This window comes from Aquarana catesbeiana, linkage group LG01, assembly GCF_042186555.1.
Source record: "Aquarana catesbeiana isolate 2022-GZ linkage group LG01, ASM4218655v1, whole genome shotgun sequence".
In the NCBI taxonomy this organism is placed as follows: domain Eukaryota; kingdom Metazoa; phylum Chordata; class Amphibia; order Anura; family Ranidae; genus Aquarana; species Aquarana catesbeiana.
In genome coordinates, this window is record NC_133324.1 from 840,741,810 (window position 1) to 840,767,538 (window position 25,729).

The window sequence follows — 25,729 nt, forward strand, 5'->3', positions numbered from 1 at the left end:
AAGTGTGCAATCACCGATCATCAGCCTTCACCCCCATGCAATGCGCACTCACCGCCAACTGGATTTTAAACAGCGTTATGGGTGAAGTGGACACTGGTAGCAGGCATCAAACTGAAAACTCCTTCCCACACTCTCTCCTTTCTCTGAGTAGTGCTTGACGTTCACGCTGAAGGACCCTACTGGGGTAGGGACCTATAGCATGAACGTCAGGCCACCACAATATTGTACCTGGTGGCGGCATATGATATGAGTTAAGCAGTCATCCATTTTATTTGTTTTTATGTGTTTGGATTTTATCCTGATGTTTTAACTATGTCCAAGTACTGCAATAAATACTACACTATGAAGCACCTTTTTTTGTTTATTGCTAATATAGAGGATTACTAAGAAGGGACATTTGTCTCCTGAGGGTGATGCAGTTTATGCATGTTTTGCTGCACTTGATGATGAGCAGCCAATATTTCTGGTAAGCCTCTATTCTTAATCACTGGAAGAATATTCTTACTCTTCACATGTATCAATTGGAACCACAGGAGGATATTTTCTATTTAAAACAGGACAAGGAGGGACTGTCTATGCTTTCATCTGTGCACTATTTATTTGTTTATTTTTGCACATATACAGCGCTGCATATATTTTAAGTATTTGGCTAGTGCTGTTGCATAACTCCCCAGAAGAGGGCATTGAAGACCAGGGGATGGAAATGACTGTTTTGTCCCCATCACCAGGTGTCAGGATGTGCATCCAGTGGTGTGCCTTGTCCTACATCCTTCCCAACCTCCATAAAAGTGACAGAACTATAACATATAGTAAGCAAAAGAGAGAGGGAACCACCATCTTAGTAGAGACATTTATTAATAAATATAAAACCATAAAAAGCTTGTATGCACTCACTGCATTCAGTAAATGAGCAGCAAGTATGACGATGTGTGACTTCATCCGCCAAGTCCAGCTGAACCGAGCCTGGAAGTCCCCAGCTGCATCTCCTACAGCTTGCATTTCTGCTTGCTTCCCCGGATGCGGCCTACTATCTAGCAGCTTCCTGACACAGATCTGTATACACTAGTCGCCTCCCTGACGAACTCTGCCACTCCAGACCACTTTCTAGATGAGTTTTGCACGAAGGTTTACTATTGACATACTGATCATTCACGAAATGCAGTGAGCGTATACAAGTTTTTTATGGTTTTATTTTAATAAATGGCTGAACTTAGAAGTTGGTGCCCTCTCTCTTTTGATTACTATATGTGCGTTAGTATTTACTCAAGACTCAAATACTGAGGATCTGCAACCATCATCTAGTGGCCTGAGCTGAATTTATACCAGTTAATAAGATCATTCTAAGGCCATAATTCCCCTATTAGACTATTGTTCTAAATTTGGCACAATGGTTGTTATTTTCTTGTTTTTTACCTACTATAACATCCCTGTCCAAACTTGCTGAACTTCAAGACTGTGATCGGGTGCACCCTGCAGTTGACTTTGTGATATAGTGATGTGTAAACATTACCTTCGCCATGATGGTGGATGGAAAGGATGGTCTTATAACTGAAAAGATGTCCGCTGGGAATCTGCCATTGTAGTGCTGCAAATTCCAGGAAGTGGGCAGACTCCACCAGCTGGATTTGGCTGCAGCTGTAAAGCCAGCAAATTTGCTAAGCTAGCATTGAGACATTGGGCATGGGGGTGGCTGAGGATGTTTGCTTTCCTATGCTCCAGCAGCTGGAGCACAGAAAGCTGCCTACTCAGTAGTAAAGCTGGTAATGGTAGGGTGGGGTTAGCAAAATTAAAACACGGTTGCACTCTTGCCCTACTCTGCATGGCCCCATGGTGACCTTGTTCTCCACTGGATGTGCCAAAAGGTATGATACTCCTTGAAATACTGACAATCTTATTGCTCGAGGCTGCTAATAGGGAATCTTGTATAGTGGTTAGAGAGGTGGGAAGGGGGGAGTTGGATGAAGGAAAAGTAATATGGTGCTTTTTCTGTTGACCATTAGCATGCAAGTGCTACTTCCACCAAGCTTCATGGTGAATATTCATATGACTCTTCATAGACATGGTACCAAATTTACCAAGTGTTTTACCATGCTTGGGACACTAATGATGCTGCAAATGATGAAGATGCAGTTTGCAACAGAACTAGGTGGAACTGGGGAAAAGCTGTGGCTTGCATCCATGGAGCTCTGACATCTGGTGGAATTAAGGTAGTTGCTCAATCCATTCCTCTGATTTGTCCTTGGATGACATCCTGCCTCGCTGAAGTTGTACCATTCCCCTCACTTTACAACTCTGCTATAGTTGGCACCCAAGCATGGTAAGAAACCTCATCATTAACCTATCTCATCACTGCAGCCAAATTGGCAGTAAGTTGCAGCTGCAGGAACATTGGTACCAATTGGTTCTCTTTGCTTGTTGTTCCTTTCCTCTATGTTTCCATTGCTCTTCTCCTCAACCTCAGATGCAATTACAATGTAATTGCTGTGCATCTGCTTGCAGCAAGTGGCTGATGCTGTGCTCAAATATTTCAGCAGACTAGTCCATGCCAGTTTGCAGGGCAATAGCAGGAGTTATGGGTGAGGAGGAAGAACAGGACATTTTTGCAGCTAAAGACAATATCATGCTACTCTGGGCCTGCGGGACAGAGGAGGAGAATGATAATGGCATGGTTAGCCTCCCCACCACCTCTAGGTGCTCTGGCTGTGTAGTGCTCACCTGCCTGAAAAAAAAAACACATGCCCTGTATTTTGATGCTGCACCATGACCACTGCTTTGGCCGGTGGATACGGATGCTGCTCACCCATGATACCTGCAGGTGAACAATCTTTGCCTTTCCCTTTAGGCCTCCCACACATGATGTTTTTGTGAGGGTTATTTATTACTTTTATTAACAGCTATGGCAAGAGATCTGATAATATGGTGCAAAAAACACTGTGGTGCTTTAGAGCAGCCCTTTTTCAACCAGAGTGCCCAGGCACCCTGGGGTGCCTTAAGGTTTCTTCAGGAGTGCCTTGGCAAAATGCTTAAAAATTGCCCAAAAATCATATACAAGCCAGTGGATCAAGCCTGCCTTTTAATTACACAAAGCCACAGGTTTTCATTATGCACCATTACGACCTTCTAGCTGCTGGCAACCTAACAACCAATGACATCATCAGTTGTTAAGAATGATGTCCGTCATGCGCACAGCATCCTTTTTTGATTCTCCCCTGCCCCTCTCTGTCAGTGCTGGGGTCACATTAGCTGAGTGAGGGAGAGAAACTGAGGAAGAGTAACACTGGAATATTAGTCAGTACCAAAAATGTATAATTGTATAAGTCAGTGTGCAAAAGTGTAATTGATTTGGAAGAGTAAAACATCTCTAATGTTAGGTGTCCTATGTGTGTGGATGTTGATGCATTATGTAAAACTATTAGAATAGCTTTTTACATTTTAGAATGGGGTGTCGCAAGGCTGTCCATAATTTTAAAGGGTGCCTTGACTGAAAAAAGGTTTAGAAGCACTGCTTTAGAGGACTAAGCTGCACTGTGCTTTGCTGCAAACAAAAAAAACAGCTTTTGCAGTGTCACCAACACATTTACCCTGTAGACGTTGACCCTGCAAAAAATAATTAATTAATTAAACAAAGACCCCAACAAAGATAAAAACAAAAGCAAAATGACGTGAGCGCATCAGTCGCTAAACACCAACACACTGACAAAGAGCTGCTGGGAAAGTAGTTATTTATAGTGTGTGTGCTGGAATTGGCATTATAACAGTAACAAAATATACAGTGTTACCTCTGGTGGCTAATCAAAAAGTCTCTATATTAAATACAGTATAGCAGTATAATACAATGCTCCCTCTTGTGGCTTAGTAAAAAAATCTATTAATACGAGATTTAATATAGCAGTGAGATACAGTGCTCCCTCTTGTGGCTATTTTTTTTTTTATATAATCTTTATTTTAAGCAAATTTTCATTTAACAACATACAGATAGAAAAGGTATAAAGTATGTTACATAGATTGCCTTTTGGGGTACATTTTCACAGAAAGAAAACATAACTCAGGGATACACACATTAAGGGATCATTTCAGAGGGATGTATGATCGTCATCTCACTATAGCATCATATGAATTCACACATCTATGAATCTCCTCTACAGTCCCCCCTGGGACATCCCTGAGGAAGATTAGAACCTTCAATCAAGAGCAGGGATCACAGAGCGATCCGGGGTACCAAGGCCCAGCAAAGAAATCAGAAACATAAATCAGGATGAAAATGAAAACAAAATAAACTGCAAACAAAAATTAAAAACAAAAGAAGGGGGTGTTACACCTTTTAGCATGGTAAAACAACTTAAGCTGTATTAGGTTTGTCAAGACTCTTCTGCACTTTTACTCTTTAATCAGTACCACATCAGAATCCCCACACCCCAACCCCGTCAATCAGGTGGGGCCGTCGTATGTGAGGGGCCCGGGACGGATGACACTGCCAGACTGGTATATTGTATCCAGGTAGCCCGGATTGAATAAAACTTCTCATATCTGTCCTTACACTTCGCCATCCATTCCTCCGCAGCCATGATATTATTGACTAAAAGTATCCATTCAGCACGGGTAGGTACCTGAGGCTTCTTCCAATATATTGGGATCAGCCTTCGGGCCGCATTAAGCAAATGTGGTAGTATCGACTTACTTAATGCAAAAGAGACTCCATAGGGGTGTCCGGGAGATCCAGGTCTAAAATGATTTTGATCTGAGCGTGAATATCCAGCCAATAAGGTCTTAATTTGGGACACTCCCACCAGATGTGGAGAAATGAGCCTCTAAGGCCACACTCTCTCCAGCATGTGGCTGAAAGAGATGGGTATATCTTAGCAAGTTTGGCAGGGACTCTATACCATCTGGTTAGGACTTTGTAGTTGTTCTCTTGCATTTTTGTATCTACTGTGCTGGAGTGTGTGAGGCTATACAGATGGTCCAGCTGAGGCTTAGTAAAAACGTGCTGAAGGTCCCTCTCCCAATTGCTAATGAATCCCAGCTTTCCCACATTGTGCATGGATTGCAGTAAGTCATATAATACTGATATTGAGTGAGGGATAGCGGAGGTTGACATACATAGGCGCTTGAAGGGAGATGCTTGAGTTGGAGAACGAACTCCATAGGGTAGACTCCTAAAGAAATGCTGGAGCTGTCTATAATGCCACTCGTCCATTGGGAAGGTGCCATAGTGTTCCCTTAGGGTCGCTAACGGCAGCAAGTCTTGGTCTTGAATAAATCTACCACATCTGGACTCTTCATCAGCCGCCCATGCCCGAAAGAAGGACAGATGCTTCCCTGGATTAAACCAGGGGAAGCCACCCAGTGGTGCCAGAGGGGAAGTTGGCGGAGCAAGACTTTCCCTCTTATTCAAAGCGTCCCAAATTGTCAGGGCATGGGAGGCCATGGGAGAAACCAGCTTTGAAAAACCCCTACACTCCCGTGGAACCCAGGGGGCATGCGTCAGGTTCCGGCCCGCTAAAAATTTATCGAGTGGCACCCAAAGTTTCAAGGTGACACCGTGATACCAGTCTAGAATGCGATGCAAAGCTATGGCTTCGTAATATCTGCGGATCACAGGGACCTCCCTCCTACTTTAGGGCGTTGTATCATGCGAAGGGCCAGCCTAGGGCATTTCCCACTCCAAATATATTGTATTAACAGGCTGTTGAAGGTTAAGAAGAAAGTCCTAGGCAGGGTGATAGGCACCATCTGCAGGAAAAACAGGACATGGGGCAGCACATTCATTTTGAGGACACTGACTCGGCCCATCCAAGAAAAAGCAGATCGGTCCCATCTTTTAAGGTCCGCTCTGATAGTGGAGAGCAATGGCCCGTAATTAAACGCGTAAAGCTGGGAGCAGCTGGCAGCAAGTATATCCCCAGATACTTCAAGGAGGTCTGACACCATGTAAAGGAGAAGGCAGCCTGCAGTTGTGTATATAGACCCAAGGAAATATTCAGGGATAGAATCTCTGACTTGTTATAATTTATCTTGAAATTGGACAAAAGGTTGAATTCTCTTAGTTCTGCCTGGATGTTAGGCAGCGATATCAAAGGCTCAGAGACATAGAATAGTAGATTATCCGCATAAGCGGACAGCTTATGTTTGGTCGGCCCTACAGTGAAGCCTTTGATATCTTTATTAAGGCGGATTTTATTAAGCAGTGGCTCAAGGCTTAATGCAAAAATAAGAGGGGACAAAGGGCATCCCTGGCACATCCCATTGCCAATCAGGAATGTATCTGACAGTAGTCCATTTACTTTTACCCTAGCGGTCGGGGAACTATAAAGGGATGATATCCAGGCTAACATATTAGGGCCCAGGCCAAGCCTGACCAACACAGCCCTCATATATGTCCAGTCCACCCTGTCAAATGCCTTCTCGGCATCAGTGTAAAGCAAAAGACAGGGGTGAGTCGTAGCCTGAGACTCCACCCAATGGATCAGTTGGAGTGCTCTGTTTGAGTTGTTGTCGTGGTTATGCAATAGAGTTTTCTCTGTCAGCTTACCTGTCTCCATGTGTTCATCTCTAAAGACCAGCTGCCTCTCACCTGACTGGTTTTATAACCTCTCTTCTAGCATGGCCCCACCCCAGGCCCTATCAGGGAACCCTATATTAACCTGTGCACTACAAGCCAGCAGTGCTGATCAACCATTGTGTGTTAGCCTCCGTGTGTACTTGCTGTGTTTCCTACGTCTGATTCCTGTTACCGACTTTGGCCTGTTCTCGACTCTCCCTGTCTGCTTGTTACCATGACCTTTGGTGTGTTATGTTTATCCTTGTCTGCTAGTCGCCCTGATCTTTGGCTTACCTCTTACTTCCCTGCCGTTCCAGCCTGCTGCCTCCTTCCTCTTCTCCTGTAGTCTATGGTGAGAGTGGGCTGTGAGACCCTGGGGGCCGTGACCTGGATCCAGACTGCAGCACAGTCCATCCTCACCACTAGAGGCTCTGGTGAATACCCGCTGGCTCTTAGACTCCGCGCCCTGGGGAATCTATGCTCTAGCTCCCACTGGGATCCACGTTAGTTATCCTGCAGACCTGCTTCCTGAATCTTCCAGAGTTCAAGCCGCAGCAGTCAGTCCTAGGGTCCACTACCTTAGCGGTGCACTTCTGACTCCTACAGAGTGCATCTGACACCTGGTCCCAGGTGACCCGACAGTTTGATCAGCCATGGACCCGGTTGATGTGCCGCTACCCGCAGATGATCCATTGCAGGGCTTAGTTTGCAGACTGGAGACCCAGGAATCGCATCAGACCCAAGTGATGTGATTCCTTCAGGATTTGGCATCCCGTTTTGAACAGGTTCAGGCCTCATTAGGACCCCCAGTTCAACAACCTCAATCACTATCTGCTGCTGCACCTATCGCACCAGTCGCAGCCACACATTCATTACAACTGCTAGCTCTGGCCCATTTCTCTGGGGACTCCAAGGCTTGCAGGGGGTTCCTTAGCCAGTACACGATTCATTTTGAACTTCAGCCCCAAAACTTCCTGTCCGATCGGGCGAAAGTAGCCTATATTATATCCCTCCTGTCCAGCGAGGAGCTAGCTTGGGCTGCCCCTCTGTGGGAACTGAATGATCCAGTGGTTTCTAGCCTGTCTGATTTCTTGAAACTTTTTCGGAATATCTTCGAGGAACCGGGTCGTGTCTCCTCAGTGGCTAGTGCTCTTTTACGTCTCCGTCAAGAGTCCTCTTCTGTGGGACAGTATGCTCTTCAGTTCCGTATTCTCACAGCTGAATTGAGCTGGAATAATGAGGCCCTAGTTGCAATCTTTTTACATGGCCTCTCTGATAGAGTGAAGGATGAATTAGCAGGAAGATCCCTTCCTGCTGATCTGGACGGTGTCATCACCTTGTGTAACCAGATCAATATTCGCTTTCAGGAAAGGGCCCTGGAAAAAAGACGCCAGCACTCCCCGTTCCTTAGGCAGCTTGAGCTCCCAGTCCCTTCTCTTCGATCCGAGGAGCACCCCCTGCCTGCTGAGGAACCTATGCAGCTGGGCTGGACCAAGTTGTCCCCTGAAGAACGTGCTAGGTGCAGAATTCTGGGCCTGTGCCTCTATTGTGGAGCCAAAGGTCATTTTCTTGACACTTGTTCTCTTCATCCGGAAAAACGATCGGGGCTAATACATCTGGAAGGTGGAGTATTAGACCCTGAAGTATCACCTTCACCTTCTCGTCTTCTTCTTTCTGTGTTCCTTCATGTCGGTGCTTCCTCTCGTTCGGTCTCGGCACATCTGGATTCCGGAGCCACTGGCAATTTCATGGATTGGGAAACTGCATCTTCTATGAGACTTACCCTTTTGCCCCTTTCAACGCCATTGGTGGTCTTGGCGATTGATTGCACTGTTCTCCCAGGGGGTCCTATCTGCTTCCAGACCCTTCCTGTTAAGATGTCGGTAGGGACACTCCACCAGTGGATATCCTTCCTTGTCTTGCCTAAAGCTTCATCTCCTATCATATTAGGTCTTCCTTGGTTACGGTTCCATTCTCCACACATTGACTGGACTGCTGGACGGATCCTGGCTTGGGGTTCCTCCTGTTCCTCTTCCTGCCTACTCAAGGTTACCCCAAAAGAGAAACTTCCTGTTGCCACCATCCCAGTATCTTCTGCTCTTCCCGCTGCATATAGCGATTTCTGGAATGTCTCCTGCAATAGTCGGGCTGAGGCACTCTCTGGGTCATGTGGCACTCTGGATGAGGAGCCCACCTGTGAACTTGAGCTGATCATTCACTCCAGTTTGCATGGTCATTTACCTTTGCCTGTTCCTGGACCCCCTTGGACGCACACCCAGGCTGACTATTCTACCAGTTCCACAGTCGCTACGCCCTGTGATGCGATTCTGGTGGTCGCTGCACCTGGCAATGCTGTTCAGTCGGCCTCTGCACCAGTTCAGCCTATGCCCAGTGAAGCTATCCAGCTTGACTTCTGTGACACATCACTTTCTAACCAATCTTGTCTCAGGGATCCACTGACTTCTGCCCAGTCTGATGATCCTATGTTGGATGTCCAGCTCATCTTTAAGGGTCTGGGGGACCCTGCTCAGACTCCTGATGGTCTTCTTATGCCTTTACCTATTCCTAAGAAGCCTTTAGCCCTCAATAAGTCCTCTCGTCCTCTCACTACCTCGGTTTTCGGTCTCTGAGGATAATCCTAAGTACGAGGTTAGTCAAGTTCTCGATTCCCAGCGCCGTAGAGGCATTCTTCAGTACCTCGTACATTGGGAAGGGTTTGGTCCTGAGGAGAGGTCTTGGATCACTGCATCTGAGATCTTTGCGCCTCGTCTGTTGAGGAGGTTTCATCTGGAGTTTCCCTTTAAGCCAGGGCCCAGGCGGGGGAGGGGGAGGCCTCATAAGGGGGGGGTGGTACTGTCATGGTTATGCAATAGAGTTTTCTCTGTCAGCTTACCTGTCTCCATGTGTTCATCTCTAAAGACCAGCTGCCTCTCACCTGACTGGTTTTATAACCTCTCCTCTAGCATGGCCCCACCCCAGGCCCTATCAGGGAACCCTATATTAACCTGTGCTCTGCAAGCCAGCAGTGCTGATCAACCATTGTGTGTTAGCCTCCGTGTGTACTTGCTGTGTTTCCTACATCTGATTCCTGTTACCGACTTTGGCCTGTTCTCGACTCTCCCTGTCTGCTTGTTATCCTGACCTTTGGCGTATTATGTTTATCCTTGTCTGCTAGTCGCCCTGATCTTTGACTTACCCCTTACTTCCCTGTCTTTCCAGCTTGCTGCCTCCTTCCTCTTCTTCTGTAGTCTACGGTGAGCATGAGCTGTGAGACCCTGGGGGCCGCGACCTGGAGCCAGACTGCAGCGCAGTCCATCCTCACCACTAGAGGCTCTGGTGAACACCCGCTGGCTCTTGGACTCCGCGCCCTGGGGAATCTATGCTCTAGCTCCCACTGGGATCCACGTTAGTTATCCTGTAGTCCTGCTTCCTGAACCTTCCAGGGTTCGATCCTATGCAGTCAGTCCTAGGGTCCACTACCTTAGCGATGCACTTCTGACTCCTACAGAGTGCATCTGTCACCTGGTCCCAGGTGACCTGACAGTTGTCCCTTGCCTCCCTTCCCATTATGAAGTCAGGGTGTACAACTGTTGGGAGGAGTGGCTTAAGTTTATTGGCCAAGATTTTCACCAAATTCTTCACATTGGTGTTCAAAAGTGATATAGGCCTATAGTTCCCGGGCATAGTGTGGTCTTTCCCTTCCTTCGGGAGGACTGTAATATGTGCCATCAACGCCTCACTAGGCATTGCCGAGCCGGAGGCCAGCGACGTAAAGTAAGCACATGTGGCCTTAGACAGCACCTCCGAATATTTTTTGTAATAGGCATTTGTGTAGCCCTCGGGGCCCGGACTCTTCCCATTAGGAATGTCTTTGATCACCGCCTCAATTTCCGATACAGAGATAGGTGCATCCAGCTGTTCGCCAACAGATGCCACAAGCTGTGGGGAATGGGCCTCTGTGAGGTATTGTAGGATGCGGTCGGTCCGTTGGGGCTCCGCAGATCCCGGTAAGATACCTGGGAGTTCATACAGTTGGGCGTCCTCTTGTGGCTATTTTAACTAACCTCTATATGTATAACAACTATCTCTCTTTTATAAAGTAACAAGTAAAAATGCAGGGGTTCAAGCCAAAAGTTGCCCTGAAGTTGAATTGTAATTTTTTTGCATTTATTTTTGTTTTAACAGGAGCACGGAATTGAAAAAAGTTAACTGTTTTACTGTTAGTGTTCCTACTGGGGATAGCAGTGTAAGGAAAGGTAAGAATTTCTGAAAATGTTTTTATTTATTTTTTTACCATATTTTTATTGAAAAATTTTCAAAGGAAGATACAAAATAGAATTTACAAACATTCAGATATAAAATTTTCAAGCTTCTGTCAATAGTAAGATCCATATAGCAATGCTAAACTTAGAATATACAATGTGCATAATAACAAAAGGGGTATTTCAAAATTGAACGAGCAGTGTGTAATATTAGGTCCACAACATATTAGTGATAACGGTCATGCTACTGGCACATCCGGACACACGAATGGGAGCAACCTGTGTCCGTGTGGGAGCGTGGCCAATCATCACTCTTGGGTAGGATTCTTTCTTATTTTTCCTCTGAGAATGTTTTTATTGTTGTCTGTGCCATCCTGGCCTAGTGATGATCATTTTCCCCAAATCTGCTGGTGTCACAAGGCCAGGAAAGGAGGGTCACAGACAGGAAAACACTGTAGGCTTTAAAATACTTTAATAGGCATAACCCATTTTAACCCATATTTTTTTTTCCATGTTCCGGTGGTAAAATAAAGCCCTGTGAAGTCAGCACGTGGGCTGCAAAACTAATGCAGGGGTAGCTGCTGTAAGATCGTTTCCAACTGATGCAAGCACTTCCCCTAAAACAACATCTCCTAAGGGTCATTTCACTACACACAGTGCATGGACAGACACTTGGGAATCAAGCCAACAGCATTGTTTCTGTGATGTGCCTAATATAAATTGCATCAGAGCAGAATTTGTCCTGCTGGTTACCTAAATAAAGAAAGAATAACGTTTTGCCTCTCGGTGGTCAGTGTCCTTGTAAGATGGTAAAACTGATTGCTTCAGTGAAGATAAGTCAGCATCTGAGATGTGGCTGTGGAGTGTGGAGTCCAATCTCACCTGTTTTTCTTTTATTTTTGCCCTGGGTACTGGGCAGAGCCATCTTAATAGCATCATGGGCCCCTGGACAAAGAAATGTACTAGGGCTCCTAACAGCCTGACCCAATTAACACACCTACTCTCAAGAATTAAAGTATAAATAGTTGATGGAATTAAACATATATTTAATACCGGTAGTACTTTCAATAAAATTGATTTTACACAATAAGAAAACATGCCATAAATCAAAGACTAATCAACATAAAGGGCACAGTACAGGGGGGGATCAGGAGGGCACAGTCCTGGATTTAGGAGAACTCAGTACAGTTTCCGGGACGCTGCTTGGAACATGGCCATCCCTGGACAGCTCAGTTAAAACCGCGATTGTCCCAGCCAATTCAGAACAGTTGGCAAGTATGATGTAATGAAAGCTTATAATGGGTCCCCCATGCACCTAGAGGCCCCTGAGCAGTGCCCAGGAATGCCCATGCATTAAGATGGCCCTGGTGCTGGGGGCAACAACTTTGATTTAAATAATCGCAGTCTATGATGAAAAATGGATGTGAGCCTCAGACCGCTCAAGGTAGTTTTGATTTGACTTAAAAAAATCATAACTTTGGTTAACTCTTTTTGACAATAGAATTATGTTGAAGCACACTATACCTATAATACAATACATGTATACACTTGTTCAACCCTGCTTTATTCCTGGAAAAGATTATGTAATTATTATTACATAATTTTTAGGCTCCTATTGTGCCATACTCTAGCTTATAGTTTACAAATGAAATACGTTAATCACCATTCCACAAGTTCAGTGCAAGAACATGCCAAACTATCCACTGCGAGTGAAAAGGGAAACCCAGGAATCATTATAAGGAACATCGGAAGAATGACTTCTGATTTTTACCATGTGTGTCATAAATGACACACAGAAGTTTACTACTAAGTTTGCCTAAGGCCACCTGGATGTTCTGCACTGCTACTGCTGCAATGTTTCATAGCGGGATGAGACAAAAGAAAAATATTTTTTTTTATTTTTGAAAAAACAATACATATCATTCTAATATCAAAACATTATTCCAACTGTGAAGCATGGTGTGGATAACTCTATGTCTAAGAGTCCTGGATCCATTGAGGGACCTAGTCCAAGTTATACAATGCATTTCTACAGCAGAAACAAATTAAAGTTAAAACCAGTTGAGAGTATGACAGTTTTCTGCTGAAACAAAGGCATTTTAAATATTTTAAAGCATATTTAATGCGCAACTCTACTTTTGTTGACGAAAAAAAACATTCCCACCTGGGTGATCTATGTACCTTGCAAGGATTATAACAACCTTTGTTGCAGAATCCTACCTTTTGTTATTCTGAAGAAATCCATGTGTGTTTGTCTGTGCCTCTGTTCTGAGTGGGTCTAATGTGAGTGGTTTCATAATTATCAGTCAGCTGTGGCAACTGAAGAGCACTAATGAGGAAAGCTGCTGGGCCTGCATCCCTTTAAACGTGTTCCTATTGGAAATATCTCACCAAAAATTAAATTTTTTTGCAGGGGGTGCCTGAAATCTGACTTGTATCTTAAGCAGACTTCTGGGAAAATTGGTGAGCCAATCACACAAGCAGGAAATGATGTTTCTGGGGAGTGGTCAGTACACATTCTGTGCACAGAACAACTACATGTAGCCATATTGCATTGCATTTATAGAAAATTACAAAGGCTGCAGATTGAAAAGAAAAGGTTATTTTTAATATATAATATATTCAGATAAGAAGGAATGTCACTAAGAGAATTTCATGTTACAGGGGATTAAAGTAAGGCACTGTTGCTATATAGTAACTAGGCACTTCTATTGGAGTAGTTCTCAATGGAAGTAAAAATCGAGAATTTCTCCTTTTTATAAATGTATAAATTAATAGGGTTTGGGAAAATCACCTTTATTTTTTTTTTATAAGAGATCACTATAGGAAATAGGGGGGGGGGGGGGTGGGGGTGGTGGTTATATACATTTTTTTTTCTTTTTGTGTTTGTATAATATATTCAGATAAGAAGGAATGTCACTAAGATAATTTCCTTGTCAAAAGAAGTTTATTGAGTATACAATGTTATAAAGATACATAAAGTAAGTTTACAAGGATCTATAAAGTAAGCTCATTGTTTTACAGTAGGGTTTATATAGGTAAATATCATGAAATTTCAAATATTAAACATTGGGTTCACGTAAACCTAAATTAAAGATATATATCATTTCCTTAGTTACTTTTGTAGGTATTTAAATGATTTATACCTACTATACATATTGTTTACAAGTAGTGTGTATATAGGTCAAATAAATTCTGATAATGAGCTTTAATCGTAAGGTGGAGAAAAGGAAAGAGAAAGAAGAAAAAGGGTTGAAAGGTAGAGGTATGGTCCACAAGGTTGTCCCGCTCGTCAGTTTATTATTCTTTTTAGTTCTCTTTGAAGCCTTAGAATGGGTGTCTCTGTAAGTCATTTAATCTGTTACCATGGCAACAGGACAGAGTCATTGAAGTTTGACAGGAACTGTTGTTTTATCCAAGGATGCCAAAGTTTTTCAAATTTTGGAATTTGATTTTGATCGATGGCTACCATCTTAGCATGGGACATTGTATTATTCATTCTGTGAATTGTTTCTGCTAGTACCAATGTAGGAGATTTCCATGCCTTGGCCACTGTTTGTTTTGCAGCCGTTATTAGTTGGATCATAAGTTTGAATTGAGAGAGTGTTAACCATTCCGGTTTTAGATTAAGTAAAGTTAAATATGGATCTGGTTGTATTATTTTTTTAAATATTTTAGATGCAATCACGAAGACTTCCTTCCAGAAGGTTTGGATTACTGGGCACGTCCACCATATGTGTAAATGTGTGCCTATTTCTGGGCATCCTCGAAAACAAAGAGCTGAGGTATTAGGTGAATATTTTGCCACTCTAGCGGGTATAAGGTACCAGCGAGTTAGGACTTTATAATTTGTCTCCAGTGCTAAGATGTTGGGTGAAGATGACTTAGATGTGAGCCATATGTTAGACCAGTCCGTGTCTTCTAAAGTTCGTCCCAGGTCCTCCTCCCACCTCTGAACGTAAGAGGGTCTATTAAGATTTGCTACTCCATATAATTGATTATAAAGTGATGAAATTGTACCTTTAGCAAATGGATCTTTTGTACAGATTGATTCAAAAATGGATAATTGGGATAATGGTGTATCCCCCTTTAGGAATGGTGTATAGAAATTTTTGATTTGGAGATATCTAAATATCTCAGAGTTTGGTAGATCATATTTTTCTCTAAGCGATGGGAATGAAAGGAATGATTTAGATGCTATGAAGTCATTTAGTGTCTGAATGCCTGATGTTGTCCAAGCTTTAAAAGAATTTGGGTAGATCCATGCCGGATAAAAGGCCGGATTTCTGATAAAAGAAAGGAGAGGATTGTGTGGAGATTGTAACTGATATTTGGTTTTTAGTTTATCCCAGAGAGATAAGAAGTGTTTAGTTATGGGATTATGAATTTTAAAGCGGTCTTTAGGATCAAGCCATAATAAATTTGATATTAATAGAGGGTCATTTTCTGAAGCCTCTATAAATACCCATAATGGGATTTCCTGTTTTGCATGGTATTTGGACAGACTGGCCAAATGTGCTGCTCTGTAGTAGTTAGTAAAATTAGGGTATCCCAGGCCTCCTTTATTTTTGGGAAGATGTAGTGTGTGTATAGGTATACGTGGTTTAGAAGAGCCCCATATAAACGAAGTTGCTCTTTTTTGTACTATTCTCAAAAAATAGGAAGGAATTGGAATAGGGAGGACTCTGAATAGATAAAGCAATTTGGGTAGAATAGTCATTTTGATTGCATTAATCTTCCCTATCCAGGATAAAGGAAGTTGCGACCATTGTTTTATTAGATTTGTGATCTGTCTTAATACAGGAGGATAATTGGTTGAGAATAAGTCAGAATGAGATGCTGTTAAATGAATTCCAAGATATGGGATTGATTTTTCTGCCCATGTGAATGGGAGAGCAGCCCTAGCCGGGATCAATTCCATGTTTGTGAGTGAAATATTAAGCACTAGGCATTTCTTAGGATTAATCATAAGGCCGGATAGGGCTGCAAACCCATCAAGAGCTGGTATTAAGTTAGGACCAGAGACCTGTGGTGATGATAGAAAAAGTAATATATCGTCTGCAAATATACATAATTTGTGTGTAATACCTCCTACTTCAATGCCAGTTATAGTTTGGTTTGTTCTGATGTATTGGGCCATGGGTTCGAGTATAAGGGCAAATAATAAGGGAGATAATGGGCAACCCTGTCGGGTACCTCTTTCGATATTAAAGGCTTCAGATTTGTATCCAGCATATTTTATATAGGCTTTGGGTTTATTATATAATGCTTTGATCCATGTTAAAAAGTGGGGTCCAAAACCCCATTTTTGTAATGAATATTGCATATATTGCCAGGATACTGTGTCAAATGCCCTCTTAATATCGAGAGACAGAAAACATAAAGGGATTTTCCGTTTTTTAGCAATATGTGCCAATAACACTGCCCTGCGTATATTATCGCCTGCCTGTCTATTTGGCATGAAGCCTACTTGATCTCTATGTATTAATTTTCCTATAATGCTATTGAGGCGTTTTGCTATTATTTTTGCTAATAATTTAATATCGAGGTTTAACAGAGAGATAGGCCGATAATTCACACAGGAAGTATCATCAGAAAGGGGTTTTGGGATCATACAAACAATTGCCATTAGTGTTTCTTGCCGAAAAGAATGTCCATCTAGAAGTTTGTTAAAAGTTTCAGTGAGAATGGGAGAGAGTATTTCTGAGAATGTTTTATAGTATAAAGCCGAGTAGCCGTCTGGGCCTGGTCTTTTATTAAGTTGTAGGTCTTTTATGGCGTTAGCAACTTCATCTATAGTTATAGGCTCATCCAAACTGCTTTTTTGATTTTGAGATAACTCAGGTAAGGTTATTTTTGAGAAGAAGGATTCAGCCTCTGTAGGATTAAATTCATTGTTTGTCTTGTATAAAGTTGCGAGATGTGAGTGAAATTTATGGACTATTTTAACTGAATTACAAGTGTAAACATTTTTTGATAATTTCAAACGTATTGGTTTGAAAGATTTGTTAGTTGAATTTAATGCCCGAGCCAAATATGTACCTGGTTTGTTTGTATGCATGTAGAAATTGTGTTTGGAGCGTTTGAGGGATTTATCAACTGACTCCGTGAGAAATAGATCGTATTCCAATCTAGATTTTTCCAGATGAGATTTTGTACTCTGAGATGGATTATCTTGGAATGATATGTAGGCTGCATTAAAATTGAGTTCTAGTTTTTTTGCTAGATTTTTGCGTTCCCGTTTAAATAGTGCCATTTGTCTTTGTATTGTACCACGCAAGACAGGCTTATGAGCTTCCCACAGTGTTATTGGGGAGATGTCTGTTGTATTATTAATTGATATGTATTCCTTTAAAGCTTGTTCAATGGCCATCTGATGTAGTGGGTGTTTGAGCATTATGTCCGGTAAGTACCACGTTGGGTCATGCGCTTTTGGTATGGCTGAGGCTATAGTAGTGTATACTGCATTATGGTCAGACCACGGAATCGGAATTATATCTGATGCAATAATTTCTGGTATCATTCCTATTGTTAGAAAAATATGATCTATTCTGGTGAAGGTTTGATGAGGGTGTGAGAAATAAGTGAATTTCTTTTTCATTGGGTTACTTTCTCTCCATGAATCTACCAGATTGTATTTGGAAAGAAGTTGAGAAAAAGGTAATCTAGAGGTTATTTTGGATGGTGTAAAAGGTGATTTATCTAGAAATGGGAGGAGGACCTGGTTCGAATCCCCACACATTATCACTGTTCCTATTTTGTGTGTATTAATCACTTGTAATATATGTGAGAGGAATGGTGTAGGTTGTTTGTTAGGAGCGTAGTAGGAAATCACTGTGATTGCTGTATCCATTATATAACCCATGAGTATCAGGTATCTACCTTCTGGGTCTCTAATTTCTGATGATAAGGTGAATGGTGTGGATCGGTGAAATGCAATTAGAGTTCCCCTTTGCTTGGTACAGGCAGAAGCCGTGTAAATTTGTTGATAAAAAGGAGAAATATATTTTGGAGTAGAATCTTTGGTGAAGTGTGTTTCTTGGAGGCATACTATGTGAGCCTTCTTGTTATGGAAAGTACGGAAGGCTTTGGTCCTTTTTTGAGGGACATTTATTCCCTGAACATTCAGGGAAAGTATATTCAGTGGTGCCATGGCAATAGATCAAATAGTTTTGACTTACTTTTTGTTATGCAGATCTGACTGCGCAGATCAACCTGTGTGGACTGAAGAGATGAATAGATAGAAAAGAAACCAGTGAATTCTGGAGTAAAGAGTAAACAAAAAACATACGAGATTAGATGATACATTGTATAAATAATTTTTTGCAAGTAATCACAATTTACCCGTGAAAGAGAATAAATATCTCTCTCAGGGGAATAAGTGCCTTCGTCACACTCCCACATAATATGGTTGGGAGAATGAGGAGGGCTAATGGGGGTACACGGATCTTCCGCTTACAGGAGAGAAGTGCTATGTCAAAAGACATCAAAATGATGTTTCATTAATTGGAGTGCAGAATATAGTTTTTGTTGAAATTATTTATTCCAGGGTGGTTGTATATGGTTAGTCTTGCCCTAGGCTAAATAATTCAGTTAGAAAGGTACTGTTAATAACTTTGGTATTGATGAAGATAGTTTGAATTATTTTGGGATTTTAACCCTTTTAGAGTAAACAATTACATATTTTATTCATATGTAACTGTTTAGATATGTTAACTCATAAAATTGAGGTTGTATTGCTTCAGATTAGAATAAACAAAAACATAATTCTAGGAACTAGTTAGATAATAATATATTTGTTTTAAGAAAAGAAAGAAAAAGCTTCCATTACTTCTGGATTATTGAACATATTTGTCCTAAAAAGTAATAAATCTATTGTTATTACCTGATAATATATAACTGAACAAGAATTTCCTTATTTCACTTATATATTCTAAGGCTATATGAATCAGAAGTAATAAGAAATATAACTGGAATGTAACATGATCCCACACAGTGTGTGACTATCAGAATGCAGTTACATTCAGTTATAAATATAGTTTTTTTATAGAGAACCATCTCTTAGTATAATAAATGAAGAGATATCAGGAATTAGGATGTCAGTCCATTGAATCTTCTTGGTCCATGGATGATGTGACATAACGGCCTCTTTTGTGAGAATGATGATTCCCATTTTGTTCTGAAATTTTCTGGGTGCTGCCTGAAGGTGAAGATGATGTCATTCTTCTGCGTGTGGGAGTGTTGCTGCTTGTGGGTTCTGTCAGATTTAATTTTAAAAGGGTTTGTTGTAGTTCATCTGCTGATCTGCTTCTGTAAATTGTACCTTGGTAGTTAAATCTGACTGAAAAGGGGAAGCCCCATTGATACATAATGTTGTGGCGTTGCAGTTCCATTAGTTGGGGTTTCATGGATCGTCTTTTAGTAATAGTAAGTTGGGATAGGTCAGCAAAAATTTGATAATTGTGTCCTTGAAAATTAAGTTCCTTTTTTTCTCTTGCAGCAATTAGTATTTGTTCTTTCGTTCTGTAATAATGAAATTTAGTGATTATATCACGTGGGGGTCCATCTTTCTTTTTGGCTGTGAGGGCTCTGTGTACTCTGTCCAGTTCTAAACGTTCAATAGGGATATCTGGCTTTAGTTCTTGTAATAGAGCAGTAATAGTAGATTGCAGGTCTGTCACAGTTTCAGGTATTCCCCTTATGCGTAAGTTTGAACGTCTGGCTCTATTTTCGTAATCTTCGAGCTTAGTTTGAAGTATTAAATTCTCTTTTTTTAATTGTTCCAATTCTGTTATATTTTCTTGGGTTGTAATTTCAATTTCATCCATTTTTATTTCTAAAGCTGCGGTGCGGTTTCCCAGCTCTCTTATTTCTTTGGTTAGGCTTTTTGTTATTTGGTCTGAGGTTTGTTTTAAAGCCTTATGAAGCATCTTTTCAAATTGTAATAATATTACTGGGGATACTGAGGAGGCTTGTGGAGAAGTTTGTGAGAGGATTTGTTCTGTATCTGACTCAAATGGAGAGTCTTGCTGTGACATTTTCTGTCTGTGAGAGCGCCCTGATGCTGTAACTTGTGAGGTGACTGGAGCTGCTTCAGCTGCAGTGAGTGCCTGTGAGCTCTTTGTGAGGTGATTTTTATTTCTGCCGCGGTTTCCTCCCAGTACCATATTTCCTGCCCAAACTTTCACAGTTTGTTCCCTGGGGCAAAAAGGTTCAAATGGATACCTTTTGAGCCTGCAGGCTCCGCTTTGTCCTTCTCTTCTCTCCTCAGCGGTGTGAAGCTCTAACAATGCATGTCTGCTCTGCTAGGCTCCGCCTCCTGCCCCCGTCACTAAGATAATTTCATGTTACAGGTGATTAAAGTAAGGCACCATTGTTATTTAGTAACTAGGCACTTCCATTGGAGCAGTTCTCGATGGAAGTAAAAGTCGAGAATTTCTCCTCTTTATACATTTATAAATCAATAGGGTTTGGGTAAATCACTTTGTTTTTTTTGTTTTTTTTTCTGTCCAGTTGTGGGGGGGGGGGGGGACTGGGTGGTGTGGGATGATGGAATACCTTTAACATGATGGATTACCTCTGATATGATGGAGTACATTATGAGATAGGTCCATGGTTATGTTGATTGTGTTTTATGTTTTGTTTTTAGTATGAATGTTTTGTATACGCTTGAATATATTTATATGGGATTGAATTGAAATGGAATGCTTTTATATATATAAAAATTTAATAAAAATTATTGAAACAGTACACATTCTATGTACAGAACAACTACATGTAGCCATATTGCATTGCATTGATAGAAAATTACAATTTAATAACATTCAATTAGAATATGACTTATATCGCAATTGTACACGCTATATTATTTTTTCTTTATTTGCTATTTTTTTTTCCCGACAAAAGTGGAGTTAACCTTTAAAATGGCTAAGGCAGAGTTGTTTATCCGGATCCAGACCGGCGCACGCCGATGTACATCGGCAGAATGGCATGGCTGAGTAAATGGGCGTACCCGTATGCCCCTTTAAATTTGCCGCCGTGCCGTTGCGTGCCGGCCGGGAGCTCTGTGAGTCGGGTCGCGGGTCACGTGGACTCAAATGCCGCGGGGATACCCACGATCACCTCACGGAGAGGAAGAACGGGGAGATGCTAATGTAAACAAGCATCTCCCCGTTCTGCCTAGTGAGAGTGTCACTGATCTCTGCTCCCTGTGTTCGGGAGCAGAGATCAGTGACGTGTCACACGTAGCCACACCCCCCACAGTTAGAAACACTCCCCAGGACATACTTAACCCCTACACTGTCCCCTAGTTGTTAACCCCTTCACTGGCAGTGTCATTTACACAGGAATCAGTGCATTTGTATAGCACTGATTGCTGTATAAATGACAATGGTCCCAAAAATGTGTCAAAAATGTCCGATGTGTCTGCCATAATGTCGCAGCCACGATGAAAATTGCTGATCGCCGCCATTACTAGTAAAAAAAAAATTATTTATAAAAATGCCATAAAACTATCCCCTATTTTGTGAACGCTATAACTTCCTTCCATCGGAGGTTCGTTTGGTGGCCATCTGTAACATCTGTGGAGGTCCTGGATCCTTTGGAGTTCCATGTAACTGCAGATTCCGGCACCCTTGCCTATATGACTCTTTATCGCTGACACTTGAGTCCATCTGTTCCGATAAGAGTATATATACCTTTCCTTTTTGTTGAAGAAGCACCATCTTGATGTTTTCCTTGCCGGACAGTGTCAACATAATATAAGCTTGCCTTACCATCTTTTAGTGGATGATTTATAGGCTATCTTTAATAGATTTCCTCATTTATTGGACTTTTTCACATTTGTCCTTTTATACATGCCACTTTTGTATATTCTATTTAATTTCATTTATATATTAATGTGTACATGTATTAGCGCTACAACATTCACCATTTATGCTTTATATGTTTGTCACATTTTTTGTAGCTGCTTTTTCTTCTTTCACTTGAGGTAAGCGCAGTCACGCCTATATTCACATTTAATTTATAGTTATAGCTAAAGACAAACTGTTGATTTAACCTAATTCTTACCTTTTTTTCCATATCCCCCACAAACATAAATTAACTTACAATTTGGAAAATCAAACTTGAAATTATCTCAGGCTTTTATTTATAGTTATAGCTAAAGATAAACTGTTGACTTAACCTAATTCTTACCTTTTTTTTTCCATATCAGTTGACCTAGATTGTACCTTTCATTTTAATAATCAAAAAGCAGAATGCATGGTATCTACTAGATTTGCAAAAGAAAAAGTATTTGAGTGCCATCTTGTGGCAAAACATATATTGCAGTGTAATAATATTCAGGCTATTGGAATTTATGCATATTGCATTTATCATAACCAGTATCTAAGCAGCATTGCACTCAGGGACATAATTTAATGCTGCTTGATTTTCCTATTATTGTTTTTCATATTACAGCCTACAGACAATTTAGAGGAAGCATAACATAAAACTAAATGGCAGCTCATATCCTTCCACTGTTATTGTTTAAATAACTACTGGAAACCTAAGGGAAAAGCTGTAGATTACAGCTTGATGAACAACAATCCAGGGAAATGCATAGATGAAATCTATAGCACGATGTTGACCTTTCAGTGCTGAAGCTCTCTGGCTTGTTTTTTTACTAATTTGCAGAAATTCTATAACTTTGGATATAGGCCAACAGTCATAATCAGAGAGGGGCTCTAGGCCAGGCCTTGGTGTGTAAAAGAAGGCAATCTAGGCTACAGAGATTTTTAAGGGCAGCAGCCTGCAGTGTTTTTTTACCATCTTTAGTTGTTTTCAGCAGGAAATATTAGCACAACAGGATTCCAGACGTGTAGAGTAAACATATGCTTATTAGTTGAGGTGTATGAAACCAACTGAATGTAAATCCTTATAATCATAGAGCACAGCACTACCAGAGTGTCCCAGGAGACACATTATTCAAATCTGGCCTTGCTAGTGATGAGATATGATTGATCCAACTGGTGGCAGGGGAATACCAAAGCCTCCTCTTCTACATTCTTTAAGCTTGTCATTGATATTCTGCTCATGTATGAAATTACACATCATAATAAACACATTTTTAAATTGGTAGCTAGAGAGGGGTTTTAATATAATCTACCTCCACATAGGAAATCACATTTTACCTAATCTTACCTTTATATTTAAACAAAATGTTCTTGATGTCCAAGCTGCTTATATGAAACAGACCTCACCTCAAGGTAAATAGCTATTTCAATCATTAACAATGATTTAGTAAAATCTATATTTGTTCTTATTTTTTTCTTTCTGTATTATGCTTAGTGCAACAAACAAAACTTCTATATTTTGATTTATTTTCAATCAAGCAAATATGACATTTTATATATAGCATTAGGTTCACAAAAAACTATATTACCAAAAGTACATCCCCCGCAGCAGCCAAGGGGAGAGGAGAGGAGGGAAACCAGTAGCTATGTGGGGAATAAGACGGGGGGGGGGGGAGCCTGGGCAGTAGGGGGATTGGCACTGCACAGGGTGATTAGAGTATGCCCAGGCACACCTGGCACACCCCCTGCACATGCCTATGCTCAATGTCCATATTTCCTAGTCCATCTCAGGTAAGAGAGGCTGGCTACATACAGTGGAACCATGGAGAAAGGATGTAGCCACCCTCTAGCAGGAAGTCTGATCACAGCAGAAAAAAAAATGGAGATTTGGAGGATGCTTAGAACAATAGAAGCGATTTTTTATTTTTGAAACTAGATTTTAGTGGAAATTTAAGAACAAATAATTATTTGCCCAAAAAGAAACAATTGGACCTGGATCTGAAAGTTGGTTTATTTAAAAATGTAACATTTTTCTTTAAGCTATCTTAGGATAAATATATATATATAACAAACAGTACAAAACTGGGATAATCCAAAACAGTAAAAAATCCAACTATTATTTAGCATAAGGAATATAAATATTTTATCAATTGCTATGAAGCATATCATAGATGTTATATTTGTACTCGGTACAATTTGTTTGAATATTGTTATTTACATTTGAAAGACCAAGCACCTTATTGAGAATGATACTTTTAGGTATGTTCATTAATTGGTATCACAATTGCAAAAAATGCATATAATTTTATGAACGTTTGATTTTAAAAAGGTATATATTTTTTTGTATTTGTGTTTTTTTTGTATTTTGTGTTTTTTTTTTTGTGTATAAATTTATGACACATACTGAATGAGTTGCATAACATATGTAAACAAACTGACAAAGTATGTAAGTTACAACAAATTTACAGGCAATTCCTGCTGTGCAATGTAATTGTCACTTTACTTAGTCCCTTGTGCCCACAGAGACGTGTTTTTTTGTTTCAAAGTAGCAACTTTCTGTTTAGTAAAACAGAAATTTGCTACTTTGGAATGGTTTAATAGATGCTGGAAGTCCTCCAAGCACTTTAAAATGTAAGTCGATCGGTGATGTACCCATCTATTAACCATTTCAGCTCTGGAAGGATTTGCCCCTTAATGACCAGGCCATTTTTTGCGATAAGGCACTGCATCCCTTTAACTGACAATTGCGCGGACGTGCTACGCTGTACCCAAACAAAATTTACATCCCTTTTTTTCCTACAAATAGAGCTTTCTTTTGGTGGTATTTGATCACCTCTGCAGTTTTTATTTTTTGCGCTATAAACAAAGAGCGACAATTTTGAAAAAAAAAAATTTTACTTTTTGCTATAATACATATCCAAAAAAATAATTAAAAAAAAATGTATTCATCAGTTTAGGCCGATATATATTCTTCTATATATTTTTGGTAAAAAAAATCGTAATAGGTGTATATTGATTGGTTTGCACAAAAGTTTGTGTAAAGTGCGTTTATAAAATATGGGATAGATTTAGGGACTTTTATTTGTTTTTATTGTTTTTACTAGTAATAGCGGCGATCTGCATTTGTGGGACTGCGACATTGTGGCGGACAAATATGACCCCAAATTACACTTTTTGGGGACCAGTGACATTATTACAATGATCAGTGATATAAAAATGCACTGATCAATGTAAAAATGACACTGTCAGGGAAGGGTTTAACACTAAGAGGCGAACAAGGGGTTAACTGTGTTCCCTAGGGGTGTTCTAATTGTAGGGGGGATGGGCTCACTGGGACATGACAGAGATCACTGTTCTAGATCAATGGGAACAGAAGATCTCTGACATGTCCCCTGTCAGAACAGGGATCCGCTTGTTTACACTGGCAGATCCCCGTTCTGCCTCTGTACTAGGCAATCGCGGGTTGCCAGCGGACATAGAGCTGGCCCGACCCACGGGCATGCTCCCGCTGCATGCACCAGGAGCGAGAGCGTGCCGGTGGTGGCACACACCCGCATCTGCATTTGAGCAAGCCGCTGTACAGGTACGGCGATTCGTGCAGCGCTGCCAACCTGCCGCAGTATATTTGCGTGAGCTGGTCAGCAAGTGGTTAAATCTTCTGCCCTTGTTGTTTTAATTTTGGATGGTAAAACATTTTTTTTCTGCCAGTAAATCCCTTATACAGCCCACTTCCTGTTTCTTGTCTGGTAAAAAGCCTAGGCTTATGACATCACACACAGCTCTCTCTCTCATTCTCGTGAGAGTTTGTCAGAAAGGGAGGGGGGATGAGTCATAAGAGGACCAATGAGAGCTGCAGGTCTGCAGAGCTGGAGGTGTGCCTCTGCGTGTCTCCAGAAGTACAGAATCACAGTATATATAAAATAATATGCACAGTGGTTGGAGGGAAGCTTCAGAATGGCAAAGATGTTTTTATTACAAATTATGTGAGCAGACTGCAGTTCCTCTTTAAATGCTGAGCACTTCTGGTCCTAGTGTGTTCCTGTTCTCTCTGTTTTAGGAGTTATTGAATCCATTGCTCGGGGTGCACATTG

At 41.1% G+C, this 25,729-nt stretch overlaps 1 long non-coding RNA gene across 1 annotated transcript in view; it reads left to right on the plus strand.

The window, feature by feature from the left end:
• The window catches only part of LOC141116591 (uncharacterized), a 46,081-nt gene that overhangs the window by 7,821 nt on the left and 12,531 nt on the right, over positions 1-25,729 (plus strand). Inside the window, exon 2 of the long non-coding RNA XR_012237042.1 lies at positions 10,727-10,797. This is a non-coding gene — a long non-coding RNA (uncharacterized lncRNA). The remainder of the gene's footprint in view (positions 1-10,726; positions 10,798-25,729) is intronic.